The sequence below is a fragment of the Hyla sarda genome, chromosome 12 (genome assembly GCF_029499605.1).
Source record: "Hyla sarda isolate aHylSar1 chromosome 12, aHylSar1.hap1, whole genome shotgun sequence".
NCBI classification, from domain to species: domain Eukaryota; kingdom Metazoa; phylum Chordata; class Amphibia; order Anura; family Hylidae; genus Hyla; species Hyla sarda.
Window position 1 is genome coordinate 79,843,694 of NC_079200.1, and position 20,292 is coordinate 79,863,985.

Sequence of the window (20,292 nt, forward strand, 5' to 3'; positions counted from 1 at the left end):
TAAGTACTGGAAGGATTAAGATTTTTTAATAGAAGTAATTTACAAATCTATATAAAGTAGAGAAAGATAGTGGCAATGGCACCTAATGGTATATTGAAAGGATGCAATAAATTCAATAATAGAGGTCCCACAAATGTCAAATAATAGTGGTAGTCCATATACATAAAAAATGGCCTGCGTAACAGTGGTGCCTGGACAGAAACAGTGCAATTCAAATAATGCTAGTAACAAAGAAAAAGGGGTCCGGCAACTCACAGTAAGACGCTAGCTGCTAATCGACATGAGGTCCGTCCATGGGGTAGGGAAGAGTGCGGGAAGCTCAGGAGGTGATTAACCGGTTGATTTCGTGCACATGCACTTCATCCGGCCTCTCAAGAGAGGTCGGATGAAGTGCATGTGCACGAAATCAACCGTTTAATCGCCTCCTGGGATTCCCGCACTCTTCCCTACCCCATGGACGGACCTCATGTCGATTAGCAGCTAGCGTCTTACTGTGAGTTGCCGGACCCCTTTTTCTTTGTTACTAGCATTAATTTACAAATCTGTTTAACTTTCTGGCACCAGTTGATTTAAAAAAAAAAAAAAAAAAGTTTTCCACGGGAGTACCCCTTTAATTTTACTCAGTGAAATAAGTATTTGAGCCCATATCAATCAGCAGGATTTCTGATTTCCAGGTGCCTTTTAAACAGATAATGATCTGAGATTAGAAGCACCCTCTTAAAGGGACTGCTGCTAATCTCAACTTTTTACCTGTATGAAATACACCTGTCCATCTCAGCAATCAGCCAATCAGATTCCAAACTATTTGTTACGCCCAGCACTCCGGGTCCCTGCTCCTCCCCGGAGCGCTCGCGGCGTACTCCTCTCTGCAGCGCCCCGGTCAGACCCGCTGACCGGGAGCGCTGCGCTGTCACTGCCGGCGGGGATGATATCCGCATAGCAGGACACGCCCGCTTGCGGGTCGCATCCCAATCTACTCCCCAGCTGTCACGTCCTGGCGCGCGCGCGGCTCCGCTCTCTAGGGCGCGCGCGCGCCGGCTCTCTAAGATTTAAAGGGCCAGTGCACCACTAATTGGTGCCTGGCCCAATCAGTGTAATTAGCTTCCCTGCTCCATGCCTATAAAAACCCACTTCCCCTTCCTGTCCTTGCTGGATCTTGTTGCCTCAGTGCCTAGTGAAAGCGTTTTTGTGTATGCCCTTACCAGTGTTACCAGACCTTCTACCATTGCCCTTGACTACGAACCTTGCCGCCTGCCCTGACCTTCTGCTACGTCTGACCTCGCCTCTGTCTAGTCCTCCTGTCCCACGCCACTCTCAGCAATCAGTGAGGTTGAGCCGTTACCGGTGGACACAACCTGGTTGCTACCGCTGCAGCGAGACCATCCCACTTTGCGGCGGGCTCTGGTAAAAACTAGTAGCAACTTAGAACCGGTCCACTGGTACGGTCCACGCCAATCCCTCTCTGACACAGAGGATCCACCTCCAGCCTGCCGAATCCTGACACTATTCACCATGGCCAAGACCTTAGAGCTGTCAGGGATAAGATTGTAGACCTACACAAGGCTGGAATGGGCTACAACAGCAAACAGCTCCTTGGCCATTATGTCTAAGGGAAATGAAAAGGTGAGAGTGGGCAAAAGAGCAAATGGTTACCAGGTCTGATGGATCCAGATCTTTGTGGCATCATGCCAATGGGAGGGGCAGAATTAAGCACAAGCAGCACAAATGTATGAACCTTCCTGTCAAGTGTGAACAGTTCAGCTTATTGGAGGAACATAATTGTGTGGAGAATGTTTTTCTTGGCTCTCCCTGGCTCCTCTGGTACACGTGGATGAAGGTTTAAACAGTAGGGATTAGATAAGCATTGTGGATGACCGATTATCTCCCTTCATGGCAGCTGCTTTCCCGGTGGCATTTGTGAGCTGGGTTACAGCATTGGGTGCACTAGAGGGGTGTAACCTTACCCCAAGTGCACCAACCTGTCGGCCTGCACCTACTCAGAAATATTCATCCAGCCCTCTGCAGTGACGAGCAGTCCTGAGTTATGTCACTGTAGAGGACCGAATGAATATTCATGAGTCCCTAGTGCACCAAATGCCCTAATTTACAAATTAATAAAAATGAATTTAGCAAATGGCACACCGGATCAGCATAATAAATTTACAATATCAATCACAGTCCCATTCCCTATTAGCCCCTATCAGCAGTTTGATTCCTCTTAGATTCCTGTGTATCCTTTAGGCATCTCTCGGACAAGGTCAAACAGGCTGTTCAGAGGAAATTCTTTTATTTTTTAAACACAGAGCTCTCTGCTGACCTCATGACCACAGTGCTCTCTGCTGACATTTTAGGAACTGTCCAGAGCAGCATATGTTTGCTATGGGGATTTTCTTCTACTCTGGACAGTTCTTAAAATGGACAGAGATGTCAGCAGAGAGCACTGTGGTCATGATGTAAGCAGAGAGCTCTGTGTTCCCAAAAGAAAATAATTTCCTTTGTAGTATTCAGCAGCTAATAAGTACTGGAATGATTAAGATTTTTTAATAGAAGTAATTTACAAATCTGTTTAACTTTCTGGCACCAGTTGATTAAAAAAAAAAAAGTTTTCCACCGGAGTACCCCTTTAACCCCTTAAGGACTCAGCCCATTTTGGCCTTAAGGACTCAGACAATTTAATTTTTACGTTTTCATTTTTTCCTCCTCGCCTTTTAAAAATCATAACTCTTTTATATTTTCATCCACAGACTAGTATGAGGGCTTGTTTTTTGCGCGACCAGTTGTCCTTTGTAATGACATCACTCATTATATCATAAAATGTATGGCGCAACCAAAAAACACTATTTTTGTGGGGAAATTAAAACGAAAAACGCAATTTTGCTAATTTTGGAAGGTTTTGTTTTCACGCCGTACAATTTCTGGTAAAAATGACATGTGTTCTTTATTCTGAGGGTCAATACGATTAAAATGATACCCATTATTATATACTTTTATATTATTGTTGCGCTTAAAAAAAATCACAAACTTTTTAACCAAATTAGTACGTTTATAATCCCTTTATTTTGATGACCTATAACTTTTTTATTTTTCCGTATAAGCGGCGGTATGGGGGCTCATTTTTTGCGCCATGATCTGTACTTTTTTTTGATACCACATTTGCATATAAAAAACTTTTAATACATTTTTTATAATTTTTTTTTTATAAAATGTATTAAAAAAGTAGGAATTTTGGATTTTTAAATTTTTTTTCGTTCACGCCGTTCACCGTACGGGATCATTAACATTTTATTTTAATAGTTCGGACATTTACGCACGCGGCGATACCAAATATGTCTATAAAAAATGTTTTTTACGCTTTTTGGGGGTAAAATAGGAAAAAACGGACGTTTTACTTTTTTATTGGGGGAGGGGATTTTTCACTTTTTTTTTACTTTTACTTTTACATTTTTTTACATTTTTTTTTACACTTGAATAGTCCCCATAGGGGACTATTCATAGCAATACCATGATTGCTAATACTGATCTGTTCTATGTATAGGACATAGAACAGATCAGTGTTTTCGGTCATCTTCTGCTCTGGTCTGCTCGATCACAGACCAGAGCAGGAGACGCCGGGAGCCGCACGGAGGAAGGAGAGGGGACCTCCGTGCGGCGTTATGAATGATCGGATCCCCGCAGCAGCGCTGCGGGCGATCCGATCGTTCATTTTAATCGCGAACTGCCGCAGATGCCGGGATCTGTATTGATCCCGGCACCTGAGGGGTTAATGGCGGACGCCCGCGAGATCGCGGGCGTCGGCCATTGCCGGCGGGTCCCTGGCTGCGATCAGCAGCCGGGATCAGCCGCGCATGACACGGGCATCGCTCCGATGCCCGCGGTTATGCTCAGGACGTAAATGTACGTCCTGGTGCGTTAAGTACCACCTCACCAGGACGTACATTTACGTCCTGCGTCCTTAAGGGGTTAACACCTTAAGGACCCGTTTTTTTTTTTTGTTTTTCCGTTTTTGCATTTTCGTTTTTTCCTCCTTACCTTTAAATTTTGCACCTAAAAATCAATATGATGGCTTATTTTTTGCGCCAACAATTCTACTTTGCAATGATGTCAGTCATTTTACCCAAAAATCTACGGCGAAACGGGAAAAAAAATCATTGAGACAAAATTGAAAAAAAAAAAACGCCGTTTTGACCGCCGCTTCTAAAGGGTTAATACCTCATATTGCCGCGATCGGCGATGTGTGGTATTAGCCGCGGGTCCCGGCCGTTGATGGGTGCCGGGACCGACGCGATGTGATGCTTCATATCGCGGGAGCCGGCGCAGGACGTAAATATATATCCTGCGTCGTTAAGGGGTTAACAGGTTAAGGGGAGTATGATGATTTATTATTGTAGAACAATTGTAGAATTGTTTTTTAACAAAGAGTCTGGACAACGGGGAGATTTATCAAAACCTGTGTAGAGAAAAAGTTGACCAGTTGACCATAACAGCCAATCAGATTGCTTCTTTCATTTTGAAAAGAGCCTCAAAAAATTTGAAAGAAGTGATCTGATTGGTTGTTATGGGCAACAGGTCAACTTTTCCACTGCACAGGTTTTGATAAATCTCCCTCAATCTGTATAATGTATTATACTGAATGTATATTTTTCCTATAGAAAGTTTCCTACTTGTAAAAACAAAATATTCAGCAGACAAGACATCACCCAACTATATGCATATTTAGATTTTATTTTTGGACTGATATAGTTGATCAGTGAGGTCCTTGTGTCTTCACACTGTGAGGTGACCCTATTACACTACTGTCTTCCTCTCATATAACAATACATTTATTATTCACCACGTTCCCTCTGACTGACGCATTATAATAAGGTCTGTAGCGATTGCTGGTCTCCCCAAAGGGGCCTCGTTGCCAGGATGTAATTGAGAGCATCCACCACACGCGTTAGCCTGTCACAAAGATTAGGCAATTAGTCTGTAACAACTTAGTATTGTGCGCACTCCTCTTGTGAATTAAGTAAATTAATCAGACACCACATGAGACAGATCTGTAAACTACAAACGGATCCACTTTCATGTGGCAGAATTTTATTTTATTCCCTATAAAAGTATAGAGAAAAAACAACAACTTTGTAGATAGGATTCCTGCAGAAAACCACAAAAACGACATAATAACATTTGCTACATTTATTGTTCAAACATCTGGAAAACTCAGCCTATCTTGGAGAATCTTTATAAGAGAGGGTTATATAGTAGAAATTAAGACATTCTGCAGATCTACCTGGGCAAGTTCTCAATCATCTTTAAAGGGGTACTATGGGGAACTAAACCCTTAACCCATCCTTTTCCTCTCATCAACCTATGTAAGTTTCTAAATATCATTCATTAGCTATATAGAGCAGTTTCCGCTCCTTGTTTGACACTTACATGCATGAAGTGAGGGAAGGACATCATCCAGTCATCCAAAGTCTCTGTCTACATTACTCTCTGTAAGCAGCCTCCACCCTCCTGAGAGACACAGACGATGTGATTTCTGCCATGCTCTCTTTAGTGCTGAGAACTGGGAGGTGTGTGCAGTCTCAGCTAATCAGACACTAAACCTCTCTCTGTTGCTCAAAGCATGAGGATGGGAGCTGCTCTCAGAGAGGAAGCTTATTGGCAGAGCAGAGCTGCAATGATTGCTGGGAGATATAGGCAAGGAAATTTTTTTGTGACATATTCTACGTTATGTTAGTAGTAAATTTTTGTCAATACTTGCATCATTTCTTGGTGAAAAATTCCAAAATATGATGAAAAATTAGAAAATTTTGAATTTTTTTTTAAAACTCTCTGCTTATAAGGAAAATGGACATCCCAAATTAATTATATATTGATTCACATATACAATATGTCCACTTTATGTTTGCATCATAAAGCTGACATGTTTTTACTTTTGGAAGACATCAGAGGGCTTCAAAGAGGGCTTCAAAGTTCAGCAGCAATTTTCCAATTCTTCACAAAATTTTCAAAATCGGAATTTTTCAGGGACCATTTCAGTTTTGAAGTGGATTTGAAGGGCCTTCATATTAGAAATACCCCATAAATGACCCCATTATAAAAACTGCACCCGTCAAAGTATTAAAAATTACATTCAGTAAGTGTGTTAACCCTTTAGGGTTTTTCACAGGAATAGCCCCTTAAAGGGGTAGTCCAGTGCTGAAAAACTTATCCCCTATCCTAAGGATAGGGGATAAGTTTGAGATCGCGGGGGGTCCGACCACTGGGGCCCCCTGCGATCTCTCTGTACGGGGCCCCGGCTCTCCGCCCAGATAGCGGGTGTCGACCCCCACACGCCCCCTCAATACATCTCAATGGCAGAGCCGGAGATTGCCGAAGGCAGCGCTTCGGCTCTGCCATAGAGTTGTATTGAGGGGGCGTGTCGGCCGCCGCCTCGTGTGGAGGTCGACACGCCCCCTTCCCGCGGGCTGTCGGGGCTCCGTACAGGAGATCGCGGGGGCCCCCAGCGGTCGGACCCCCCGCGATCTGCAACTTATCCCCTATCCTTAGGATAGGGGATAAGTTGCTCACCACTGAGTCACCACTGGACTACTCCTTTAAGGACACAGGGCGTATCCATACGCCTCCGTTTCCAAGTCCTTAAGGACACAGGGCGTATGGATACACCCTGCGCATTTCCGTCCCCTGCCGCTAGCTGGAGGGGAGCCGGTGCCAGATGCCTGCTGAAATCGTTCAGCAGGCATCCCGGCATATCGCCCAGGGGGGTCATGATGAACGCTGAACAATTCAGCCCAGCGATATGCGGCGGATTCCGGGTCAATCGGGTCTCCAGTGACCCGGTGACCCGGTATCACTGGCTGATCGGGGCCGTCTTTGACGGCCCCGAACAGCCATAGCCAGCAGGAGTGAAGTGGCACTGGTGCCACCTCACGATCGCCCTGATTCATCGGACGGTTTGCCGGCCGACCAATCAGGGCGCCTGCTGCAGGTGTCACTCCCGCAACCCGCTCTGCCCCTCTTCCGAAGGACGTGAGCGGGTGCGGGAAGAAGACCCCGGGAGCTGGGGACCCCGATGCCCGGCATCAATGTTGGGAACGGGGCCCCAGGAGCAGCGGCGGCGAGGGACTGACCTGTGTCCCGGAGCAGCAGTAGGAGGTGAGTGACAGCCTCCTACTGTTGCTTAGCAACAGCTCCCAGCATGCAAAAAGGGCATGCTGGGAGCTGTAGTTATGCAACAGCAGGAGGCAGACCACCACAACTCCCAGCATTCCCTTATGGGCATGCTGGGACTTATAGTTTTGCAACAGCTGGAGGCACATTTTTTCTATGGAAAAGTGTACCTTCAGCTGTTGTATAACTACAACTCCCAGCTTGCACAAACTGCTAAAGTGCATGCTGGGAGTTGTAGTGGTGCATCTGCTTGTTGCATAACTACAACTCCCAGCATGCCCGTTGGTTGTCGGTGACTGCTGAGAGTTGTAGTTTTGCAACAGCTGGAGGCACACTGGTTGTGAAACACTGAGTTAAGTAGCAAACCAGTGTGTCTCCAGCTGTTGCATAAATACAATCCCCAGCCAAAGTAGTATGCCTCCAGCTGTTGCATAACTACAAGTCCAAGCATACCCTTCCGCTGTCCGTACATGCTGGGGGTTGTAGCTTTTGCAACAGCTGAAGGCACACTGGTTGCAAAACACTGAGTTTGTTACTAAACTCTGTGTTTCACAACCAGTGTGCCTCCAGCTGTTGCAAAACTACAACTTCCAGCATGCACTGATAGACCGTACATGCTGGGAGTTGTAGTTTTGCAACAGCTGGATGTCCCCCCCCCCCCCCCTCCAATGTGAACGTACAGGGAACACTCACATGGGCAGAGGTTTACAGTAAGTATCCGGCTCCAAGTTTGAGCTGCGGCAAATTTTCTGCCACAGCTAAAAATGCCAGCGAGAAACTACTGTGAACCCCCACCCATGCGACTGTACCCTAAAAACACTACACTAACACAAAATAAAATAAAAAGTAAAAAACACTACATATACACATACCCCTACACAGCCCCCCTCCCCTCCCCAATAAAAATGAAAAACGTCTGGTACGTCACTGTTTCCAAAACGGAGCCTCCAGCTGTTGCAAAACAACTACTCCCAGTATTGCCAGATAGCCACTGACTGACCAGGCATGCTTAGAGTTTTACAACAGCTGGAGGCACCCTGTTTGGGAATCACTGGCATAGAATACCCCTATGTCCACCCCTATGCAAATCCCTAATTTAGGCCTCAAATGCGCATGGCGCTCTCACTTTGGAGCCCTGTCGTATTTCAAGGCAACAGTTTAGGGTCACATATGGGGTATCGCCGTACTCGGGAGAAATTGTGTTACAAATTTTGGGGGGTATTTTCTGCTATTACCCTTCTTAAAAATGTAAAATCTTTGGGAAACCAAGCATTTTAGGTAAAACATTTTTTTTTTTTCCATATGAGAAAGTCGTGAAACACCTGTGGGGTATTAAGGTTCACTTTACCCCTTGTTACGTTCCCCGAGGGGTCTAGTTTCCAAAATGTGATGCTATGTGGGTTTTTTTTTTGTTGCTATTCTGGCACCATAGGGGCTTCCTAAATGCGGCATTCCCCCAGAGCAAAATTTGCTTTCAAAAAGCCAAATGTGACTCCTTCTCTTCTGAGACCTGTAGTGCGCCAGCAGAGCACTTTTCACCCCCATATGGGGTGTTTTTTGAATCGGGAGAAATTGGGCTTCAAATTTTGGGGTGTATTTTCTGCTATTACCCTTTTTAAAAATGTAAAATTTTTGGGAAACCAAGCATTTTAGGTAAAAACATATTTTTTTTTTACATATGCAAAAGTCGTGAAACACCTGTGGGGTATTAAGGTTCACTTTACCCCTTGTTACGTTCCCTGAGGGGTCTAGTTTCCAAAATGGTATGCCATGTGTTGTTTTTTTTGCTGTTCTGGCACCATAGGGGCTTCCTAAAGGTGACATGCCCCCCAAAAACCATTTGTCGCTCCTTCCCTTCTGAGGGAAATTGGGTTTCAAATACAAGTAAAAATTTTCTCCTTTTTTGCCCCTTGCAAAAATTAAAAAATTGGGTCTACAAGAACATGCGAGTGTAAAAAATGAAGATTTTGAATCTTCTCCTTCACTTTGCTGCTATTCCTGTGAAACACCTAAAGGGTTATAACACTTACTGAATGTCATTTTGAATACTTTGAGGGGGGTTCAGTTTTTATAATGGGGTCTTTTATCGGGTAATTCTAATATGAAGACCCTTCAAATCCACTTCAAAACTGAACTGGTAACTGAAAAATAGTGAGTTTGAAAATTTTGTGAAAAATGTCAAAATTGCTGCTGAACTTTGAAACCCTCTGGTGTCTTCCAAAAGTAAAAACTCATAAATTTTATGATGCCAACATAAAGTAGACATATTGTATATGTGAACCAAAAATTTTTTTATTTTGAATATCCATTTTCCTTACAAGCAGAGAGCTTCAAAGTTAGAAAAATGCTAAATTTTCATTTTTTTGATCAAATGTGTGGATTTTTCACCAAGAAAGGATGCAAGTTACTACACAATTTTACCACTATGTTAAAGTAGAATATGTCACGAAAAAACTGTCTCGGAATCAGAATGATAAGTAAAAGCATCCCAGAGTTATTAATGTTTAAAGTGACAGTTGTCAGATGTTCAAAAAATGCTCTGGTCCTTAAGGTGAAAAATGGCTCAGTCCTTAAGGGGATAGACCCAGTTTTAAAAATTTTTACAAGGGGTAAAAGGAAATAAATCTCCCCAAAATTTGAGGAAATACCTCATATGTGTATGTAAAATGTTCGGCAGGCGCAGTAGTGAGCTCAGAAGGGAAGGGGCGACAATGGGATTTTGGAGAGTGAGTTTTTCTAAATGTCACATTTAGGAAGCCCCTATGGTGCCAGAACAGCAAAAAAAAAAAAAAAAAACCCACATGGCATACTATTTTGGAAACTACAACCCTAAAGGAACGTAACAAGAGGTACAGTGAGCCTTAACACCCCACAGATGTTTGATGACTTGTTGTTAAAGTTGGATGTGTAAATGAATTTTTTTTCTCACTAAAATGCTGGTTTTCCCCCAAAATGTACATTTTTACAAGGTGTAATATGAGAAAATTCCCCCCAAAATTTGTAACCCCATCTGGACGTCAAGTGCACTGCGGGCGCACTACAATTCTCAGAAGAGAAGGAGTCACATTTGGCTTTTGGAAAGCAAATTTTGCCGAAATAGTTTTTGGGTGGCATGTCGCATTTAGGAAGCCCCTATGGTGCCAGGACAGCAAAAAAAAAAAAAAAAAGAAAGAAAAAACACATGGGATACTGTTTTGGAAACTACACCCCTCAAGGAATGTAACAAGGGGTACAGTGAGCCTTAACACCCCACAGGTGTTTGATGACTTTGCATGTGTAAATTGTAAAAATTTTTCACTAAAATGCAGTTTTTTCCCAAAATTTTACATTTTTACAAGGGGTAATACGAGAAAATGCCCCCCCCCCCCAAAAAAAAAATTGTAACCCCATTTCTTCTGAGTGTGGACGTCAAGTGCACTGCAGGCTCACTACAATGCTCAGAAGAGAAGGAGTCACATTTGCAAATTTTGCTGAAATGGGGGGGTACTGTCGCATTTAGGAATCCCCTATGGTGCCAGAACAGCAAAAAAAAAAAAAAAAGAAACCACGTGGCACACTAATTTAAAAAATAAAACACACCCTCAAGAAACGTAACAAGCAATACAGTAAGCCTTAACACCCCACAGGTGTTTGATAAATGTTAATTAAAGTGGGATGTGAAAAGGAAAAATTAGATTTTTTACACTAAAATGCTGGGGTTACCCCAAATTTTTCATTTTCACAAATGGTAACAGGAGAAAATGCCCCCCCCCCCCCCAATTTGTAAATACATTTCTTTTGGAGTAAGGACATACTTCATATTTGGATGAAAACACCTGGTGCACACCAGGTCTCGGAAGAGCAGGAGCACAGTCAGGGGCCTTGAGCATTTACATGGAACCAGAACAGCGGGACTCCCCCTCAAGGAATGTTACATGGGGTACACTGAGTTAATAAAGTGGGGTACAGTGGGTTGAAAAATTATAAAATAGCTTATGTTCCCAGAATGATAACCCAGAGCATAGCCAAAATATGCCCACCCCAAACCCTATGCTCTGAATCATCATTCTGGGAATATGATGTTTGTGGCAGTCCCTAGACGGCCACAAACATCAGGTGGAGAGAGAGCGCTGCGCATTTGAGGCAACATAACCGCCCCCCCACCCTGATAATAGTGACTCAGTAACCCATGACCCCCAGAGGTCTTATCAGTTTTTTTTTCCATGTTTTTTGGTCAATTTAGTGGTTTAAGGGGGTTAAATTTTGAATGTACTCTGGACTTGGTACGTTGGGGTCAAATTATGGAAAATTAACAGAAATAGGAATCATTTAGAACTCCATGGAAGTGTGATACTCCCTGAAACAATCCTTAATGCAGATGCCCGGATGATCGGGGCAATTGTTACACTGAGTGGTGGTGTCCTTCCGTATCCCCCTCTTGTGACACACTCTGCATTTTTTCTGGGATCGTCCCTTCTTTTCAGTGTGGGGGACCTCACCTGGAAAGTGTTGGCCTGGGACGATCCTGGCACCTACTGTATAACTTCAGATCTTTGGGAATCCCGGCCCACTCTTTCCCAGTCGCCAAAGATCAGGACCTTTAGGACTTCTTCTTGGAACTGGAGGTATGTCTGTAACGCCGAGCGCTCCGGGTCCCCGCTCCTCCCCGGAGCGCTCGCTACCCTCTCCCCGCTGCAGCGCTCCGGTCAGATCCACTGACCCGGGGCGCTGCGATTCCGCTTCCAGCCGGGATGCGATTCGCGATGCGGGTAGCGCCCGCTCGCGATGCGCACCCCGGCTCCCGTACCTGACTCGCTCTCCCTCGGTCCTGTCCCGGCGCGCGCGGCCCCGCTCCCTAGGGCGCGCGCGCGCCGGGTCTTTGCGATTTAAAGGGCCACTGCGCCGCTGATTGGCGCAGTGATTCCAATTAGTGTCTCCACCTGTGCACTTCCCTATATCACCTCACTTCCCCTGCACTTCCTTGCCGGATCTTGTTGCCATTGTGCCAGTGAAAGCGTTTCCTTGTGTGTTCCTAGCCTGTGTTCCAGACCTCCTGCCGTTGCCCCTGACTACGATCCTTGCTGCCTGCCCCGACCTTCTGCTACGTCCGACCTTGCTTCTGTCTACTCCCTTGTACCGCGCCTATCTTCAGCAGCCAGAGAGGTGAGCCGTTGCTAGTGGATACGACCTGGTCACTACCGCCGCAGCAAGACCATCCCGCTTTGCGGCGGGCTCTGGTGAATACCAGTAGTGACTTAGAACCGATCCACTAGCACGGTCCACGCCAATCCCTCTCTGGCACAGAGGATCCACTACCTACCAGCCGGCATCGTGACAGTAGATCCGGCCATGGATCCCGCTGAAGTTCCTCTGCCAGTTGTCGCTGACCTTACCACGGTGGTCGCCCAGCAGTCACAACAGATTGCGCAACAAGGCCAACAGCTGTCTCAACTGACCGTTATGCTACAGCAGTTACTACCACAGCTTCAGCAGTCATCTCCTCCGCCAGCTCCTGCACCTCCTCCGCAGCGAGTGGCCGCTCCTGGTCTACGCCTATCCTTGCCGGATAAATTTGATGGGGACTCTAAGTTTTGCCGTGGCTTTCTTTCCCAATGTTCCCTGCATCTGGAGATGATGTCGGACCTGTTTCCCACTGAAAGGTCTAAGGTGGCTTTCGTAGTCAGCCTTCTGTCTGGAAAAGCCCTGTCTTGGGCCACACCGCTCTGGGACCGCAATGACCCCGTCACTGCCTCTGTACACTCCTTCTTCTCGGAAATCCGAAGTGTCTTTGAGGAACCTGCCCGAGCCTCTTCTGCTGAGACTGCCCTGTTGAACCTGGTCCAGGGTAATTCTTCCGTTGGCGAGTATGCCGTACAATTCCGTACTCTTGCTTCAGAATTATCCTGGAATAATGAGGCCCTCTGCGCGACCTTTAAAAAAGGCCTATCCAGCAACATTAAAGATGTTCTGGCCGCACGAGAAATTCCTGCTAATTTACATGAACTTATTCACCTAGCCACTCGCATTGACATGCGTTTTTCCGAAAGGCGTCAGGAGCTCCGCCAAGATATGGACTCTGTTCGCACGAGGCGTTTCTTCTCCTCGGCTCCTCTCTCCTCTGGTCCCCTGCAATCTGTTCCTGTGCCTCCCGCCGTGGAGGCTATGCAGGTCGACCGGTCTCGCCTGACACCTCAAGAGAGGACACGACGCCGCATGGAGAACCTCTGCCTGTACTGTGCTAGTACCGAACACTTCCTGAGGGATTGTCCTATCCGTCCTCCCCGCCTGGAAAGACGTACGCTGACTCCGCACAAAGGTGAGACAGTCCTTGATGTCTACTCTGCTTCTCCACGTCTTACTGTGCCTGTGCGGATGTCTGCCTCTGCCTTCTCCTTCTCTACTGTGGCCTTCTTGGACTCTGGATCTGCAGGAAATTTTATTTTGGCCTCTCTCGTCAACAGGTTCAACATCCCAGTGACCAGTCTCGCCAGACCCCTTTACATCAATTGTGTAAACAATGAAAGATTGGACTGTACCATACGTTTCTGCACGGAGCCCCTTCTTATGAGCATCGGATCTCATCACGAGAGGATTGAACTCTTGGTCCTCCCCAATTGCACCTCGGAAATTCTCCTTGGACTTCCCTGGCTTCAACTTCATTCCCCAACCCTGGATTGGTCCACTGGGGAGATCAAGAGTTGGGGTCCCTCTTGTTCCAAGGACTGTTTAAAACCGGTTCCCAGTAACCCTTGCCGTGACTCTGTGGTTCCTCCCGTAACCGGTCTCCCTAAGGCCTATATGGACTTCGCGGATGTTTTCTGCAAAAAACAAGCTGAGACTCTACCTCCTCACAGGCCTTATGATTGTCCTATCGACCTCCTCCCGGGCACTACTCCACCCCGGGGCAGAATTTATCCTCTCTCTGCCCCAGAGACTCTTGCCATGTCTGAATACGTCCAGGAAAATTTAAAAAAGGGCTTTATCCGTAAATCCTCTTCTCCTGCCGGAGCCGGATTTTTCTTTGTGTCCAAAAAAGATGGCTCCCTACGTCCTTGCATTGACTACCGCGGTCTTAATAAAATCACGGTTAAGAACCGCTACCCCCTACCCCTCATCTCTGAACTCTTTGATCGCCTCCAAGGTGCCCACATCTTTACTAAATTGGACTTAAGAGGCGCCTATAACCTCATCCGCATCAGAGAGGGGGATGAGTGGAAAACGGCATTTAACACCAGAGATGGACACTTTGAGTATCTGGTCATGCCCTTTGGCCTGTGCAACGCCCCTGCTGTCTTCCAAGACTTTGTTAATGAAATTTTTCGTGATCTGTTATACTCCTGTGTTGTTGTGTATCTGGACGATATCCTAATTTTTTCTGCCAATCTAGAAGAACACCGCCAGCATGTCCGTATGGTTCTTCAGAGACTTCGTGACAATCAACTCTATGCCAAAATTGAGAAATGTCTGTTTGAATGCCAATCTCTTCCTTTTCTAGGATATTTGGTCTCTGGCCAGGGACTACAAATGGATCCAGACAAACTCTCTGCCGTCTTAGATTGGCCACGCCCCTCCGGACTCCGTGCTATCCAACGCTTTTTGGGGTTCGCCAATTATTACAGGCAATTTATTCCACATTTTTCTACCGTTGTGGCTCCTATCGTGGCTTTAACCAAAAAAAATGCCGATCCCAAGTCTTGGCCTCCTCAAGCGGAAGACGCCTTTAAACGACTCAAGTCTGCCTTTTCTTCGGCTCCCGTGCTCTCCAGACCTGACCCTTCCAAACCCTTCCTATTGGAGGTTGATGCCTCCTCAGTGGGAGCTGGAGCTGTTCTTCTACAAAAAAATTCTTCCGGGCATGCTGTCACTTGTGGGTTTTTTTCTAGGACCTTCTCTCCGGCGGAGAGGAACTACTCCATCGGGGATCGAGAGCTTCTTGCCATTAAATTAGCACTTGAGGAATGGAGGCATCTGCTGGAGGGATCAAGATTTCCAGTAATTATTTACACCGACCACAAGAACCTCTCCTACCTCCAGTCTGCCCAACGGCTGAATCCTCGCCAGGCCCGGTGGTCTCTGTTCTTTGCCCGATTTAATTTTGAGATTCACTTTCGTCCTGCCGATAAGAACATTAGGGCCGATGCTCTCTCTCGTTCCTCGGATGCCTCAGAAGTTGAACTCTCTCCGCAACACATCATTCCACCTGACTGCCTGATCTCCACTTCTCCTGCCTCCATCAGGCAAACTCCTCCAGGAAAGACCTTTGTTTCTCCACGTCAACGCCTCGGAATCCTCAAATGGGGTCACTCCTCCCATCTCGCAGGTCATGTGGGCATCAAGAAATCTGTGCAACTCATCTCCCGCTTCTATTGGTGGCCGACTCTGGAGACGGATGTTGTGGACTTTGTGCGAGCCTGCACTATCTGTGCCCGGGATAAGACTCCTCGCCAGAAGCCCGCTGGTTTTCTTCATCCCCTGCCTGTCCCCGAACAGCCTTGGTCTCTGATTGGTATGGATTTTATTACTGATCTACCCCCTTCCCGTGGCAACACTGTTATTTGGGTGGTCGTTGATCGATTCTCCAAAATGGCACATTTCATCCCTCTTCCTGGTCTTCCTTCAGCGCCTCAGTTGGCTAAACAATTTTTTGTACACATTTTTCGTCTTCACGGGTTGCCTACGCAGATCGTCTCGGATAGAGGCGTCCAATTCGTGTCTAAATTCTGGAGGGCTCTCTGTAAACAACTCAAGATTAAATTAAATTTTTCTTCTGCATATCATCCCCAGTCCAATGGACAAGTAGAAAGAATTAACCAGGTCTTGGGTGATTATTTGCGGCATTTTGTTTCCTCCCGCCAGGATGACTGGGCAGATCTCCTTCCATGGGCCGAATTCTCGTATAACTTCAGAGTCTCTGAATCTTCCTCCAAATCCCCATTTTTCGTGGTGTACGGCCGTCACCCTCTTCCCCCCCTCCCTACCCCCTTGCCCTCTGGTCTGCCCGCTGTGGATGAAATTTCTCGTGACCTTTCCATCATATGGAGAGAGACCCAAAATTCTCTCTTACAGGCTTCATCACGCATGAAGAAGTTCGCGGATAAAAAAAGAAGAGCTCCTCCCGTTTTTTCCCCTGGAGACAAGGTATGGCTCTCCGCTAAATATGTCCGCTTCCGTGTCCCTAGCTACAAGTTGGGACCACGCTATCTTGGTCCTTTCAAAATTTTGTGTCAAATTAATCCTGTCTCTTACAAACTTCTTCTTCCTCCTTCTCTTCGTATCCCTAATGCCTTTCACGTCTCTCTTCTTAAACCACTCATCCTCAACCGTTTTTCTCCCAAATCTGTTCCTCCCACTCCTGTTTCCGGCTCCTCGGACATCTTCTCTGTCAAAGAGATCTTAGCTTCTAAAAAGGTCAGAGGGAAAACTTTTTTTTTAGTGGACTGGGAGGGTTGTGGTCCTGAAGAGAGATCCTGGGAACCTGAGGACAACATCCTAGACAAAAGTCTGCTCCTCAGGTTCTCAGGCTCTAAGAAGAGGGGGAGACCCAAGGGGGGGGGTACTGTAACGCCGAGCGCTCCGGGTCCCCGCTCCTCCCCGGAGCGCTCGCTACCCTCTCCCCGCTGCAGCGCTCCGGTCAGATCCACTGACCCGGGGCGCTGCGATTCCGCTTCCAGCCGGGATGCGATTCGCGATGCGGGTAGCGCCCGCTCGCGATGCGCACCCCGGCTCCCGTACCTGACTCGCTCTCCCTCGGTCCTGTCCCGGCGCGCGCGGCCCCGCTCCCTAGGGCGCGCGCGCGCCGGGTCTTTGCGATTTAAAGGGCCACTGCGCCGCTGATTGGCGCAGTGATTCCAATTAGTGTCTCCACCTGTGCACTTCCCTATATCACCTCACTTCCCCTGCACTTCCTTGCCGGATCTTGTTGCCATTGTGCCAGTGAAAGCGTTTCCTTGTGTGTTCCTAGCCTGTGTTCCAGACCTCCTGCCGTTGCCCCTGACTACGATCCTTGCTGCCTGCCCCGACCTTCTGCTACGTCCGACCTTGCTTCTGTCTACTCCCTTGTACCGCGCCTATCTTCAGCAGCCAGAGAGGTGAGCCGTTGCTAGTGGATACGACCTGGTCACTACCGCCGCAGCAAGACCATCCCGCTTTGCGGCGGGCTCTGGTGAATACCAGTAGTGACTTAGAACCGATCCACTAGCACGGTCCACGCCAATCCCTCTCTGGCACAGAGGATCCACTACCTACCAGCCGGCATCGTGACAATGTCCCTGAGTTGCCAGCGTGCTGGGAAGAGTTATACATGGCAACCTGTACCAAGTAGACCGCAACTTTTTTGTACCATACCCTTGTTTTCTGCATGGCGTTATATGGCTTGAGGACTTGATCAGAAAGATCAACTCCCCCCCCCCCCCCCATATACTGATTGTAGTCCAGAATACAATCGGGCTTGAGGACTGTTGTGGTATCTCACACAGAGACAGGTGAGCTACCGTTACCATGAATTGTGATCAGCATAAGGACATCCCTCTTATCCTTATACCTGAGCAGCATCAGGTTTCCATAGGTAAGGGTACGGGACTCACCCTTGGGCATAGGTGTCTGGATCAACTTTAGAGGGAAGCTTCTCCGGTTCTTTCGCATGGTCCCACAAGTGGACGTGTATCTGGCGGCAAGGGATGTTAACAGAGGGATGCTGGTATAAAAGTTATCCACGTGGTAACCCTTATTCAGCAATAGGTGCACAAGGTTCCAAACGATTTTACCGCTAACACCCAGAGTGGGGGGACATTCCGGGGATTCAATACGGGAATCTCATCTCTTATATACTCTAAACTTGTAAGTATACCCGGATGTACTCTCACAAAGTTTATAGAGTTTCACGCCCGCTTCGAGGGAATATACTGGGAGAAGATGAGTCTCTTAAAACTGATAGGAGACTCATCTACCGAGAGCTCCCTGAGCGGTACCTAGGCCTCCAAAAATTTGGTCCCAAAAGAGATCTATGGCCGGCCTCACTTTGTAAAGCCGTCATAGGTGGGATTACTTCGGGGGGACATGCCTCATTATCAGTGTAATGCAGGCATTTCCAAATGGCCTCGAACCAATTCCGTGTCATGGCCATACTGTAAAGCGGGTTTTGGTAGAGGACTTCCCTGCTCCAGTACTGCCTGACACTTGTTTTTTGACTAGGCCCATATGCTGCACGAGGCCCCAAAATGTCCTCATTTCGGCTGCATTGATGGCATGCCATCCATTGGGCCTAGCCAAAAATGAATCAGGGTGGTGGGCAATGAACTGTTGGGCATACAAGTTTGTTTGCTCCCCCATTAGATTGACAAAGTCCATTTCAGTATAGCCAACTATGTCAATCTGGATTCCTGAGTTGCCAACAAACTCAGGAATCTGTGGCTGATCTCCCTCTGGGGGCTCCAGACAGGTTCCCCGGAAGGGGGCTCTGGTACCCTTGTCTGGGGGTCAGACTCCTATTACGAGCGGCATGGGCGCTCGTACTAGTGTCCGGCGGTGATGCAGGGGTCTTTTTATCAGGGCTAAATCATGAGGAGGACGAGGAAGAACACAGAAAAGTAGGATCTTCCACGTCCTCACTGGCAGATTCAGTGTTGGAGGCAAGTAAGGCATATGCCTCCTCCATCGAATATGCCTTATCGAATATGCCATCTCTTGTTTTTTCTACGGTGGCCGGGGGGGGGGGGGGGGGGGGTGTGTATGTTGGTGGGGGGGAAGGGATATGTGTGTGTGGTGGGGAAGTGTGTATGAGTGTGTGGTGCTTGGGTGCAAACTATATAACGGTGTGTGATTGTAAGTCACTAACCTTTTTATTATAACAAAAAAAAAACTGTGGCCCAAAAAAATAAACGTGTCAAATCGCAGCGCCCTGAACCCCTAATAGGGCCCGGGGTTTGCTAAAGAATGAGTAGCAGACACTTGGGAACCTACCAGGGTGGTCAGATTTTTTTTTTTTTTACTTTTTTATTTAACTTTTTTTTTAACACTTTCACCTACACTTTTCCCTCACTTTAGCTGTCCCTGCACTAAGGGTGGAAGACGGACACTTTCTCTGCCCGAGAGGCACAGATCTTGGCAGAGGGGGGTCCCTGGCTTCTTCTCTCAGCTCTGCCCGGTGACTGAGATCGTTGGGCGAGCAGAGCTGAGAGAAGGGGACATTAACCCCTCCCCTGCCGGCTGCTATTGGTCGGTCAATCGTCCGACCAATAGCAGCACTTCTAGCTAGGTGATGGGATTGCCACCTCCCCCTAGCTACAGGAGGTGATTGGTGGTGTATAGTACACCGCCGATCACCTTCTATTTCAGGGTCATCGGGTCCCACGTGACCCGTATAACTGGAATCACCGCAGATCGCCGACATGGGTCCCTAAGTGTTTAACCCCTTAAGGACTCAGGGTTTTTCTGTTTGCACTTTCGTTTTTTCCTCCTTACCTTTTAAAAATCATAACCCTTTCAATTTTCCACCTAAAAATCAGTGATACTTTCACTTTCCCTTTAGAAGCGGCGGTCAGCTTTGACCGCTGCTTCTAAAGGGTTAATACCGCACATCGCCATGATCGGCGATGTGTGGTATTAGCCGCGGGTCCCGGCCGTTGATGAGCGCCGGGACCGACGCGATGTGATGCGACCCTGCTTCATATCGCGGGAGCCGGCGCAGGACGTAAATATACGTCCTGCGTCGTTAAAGGGTTAAGGGCTAAATAGGAAGCCTCAATGCACCTAACCCCTTAAACTATTTCCAATAACTTTTGGTGAGTGGGGCAGGATATGTACAGTCCAAAAGGGCTAAATTATTCTCTGGGTTCAGTAGTCTTAAAAGGGTACTCCGCCCCTAGACATCTTATCCCCTATCCAAAGCATAGGGGATAATAGGACTTATAGAGAGGGTCCCGCCGCTGGGGATCCCCATGATCTCGACTGTGGCACCCCAGACATCCAGTGCACAAAGCGAACTTTGCTCTGTGCTGGATGACTGGTGATGCGGGGCAGAGGCTCGTGACCTCACGGCCACGCCACGCTCGTGATGTCATGGCCATGCCCCCTCAATGCAAGTCTATGGGAGGGGGCTTGACGGCCATCATGCCCCCTCCAATAGACTTGTATTGAGGGGGTGTGGGCATGACGTCA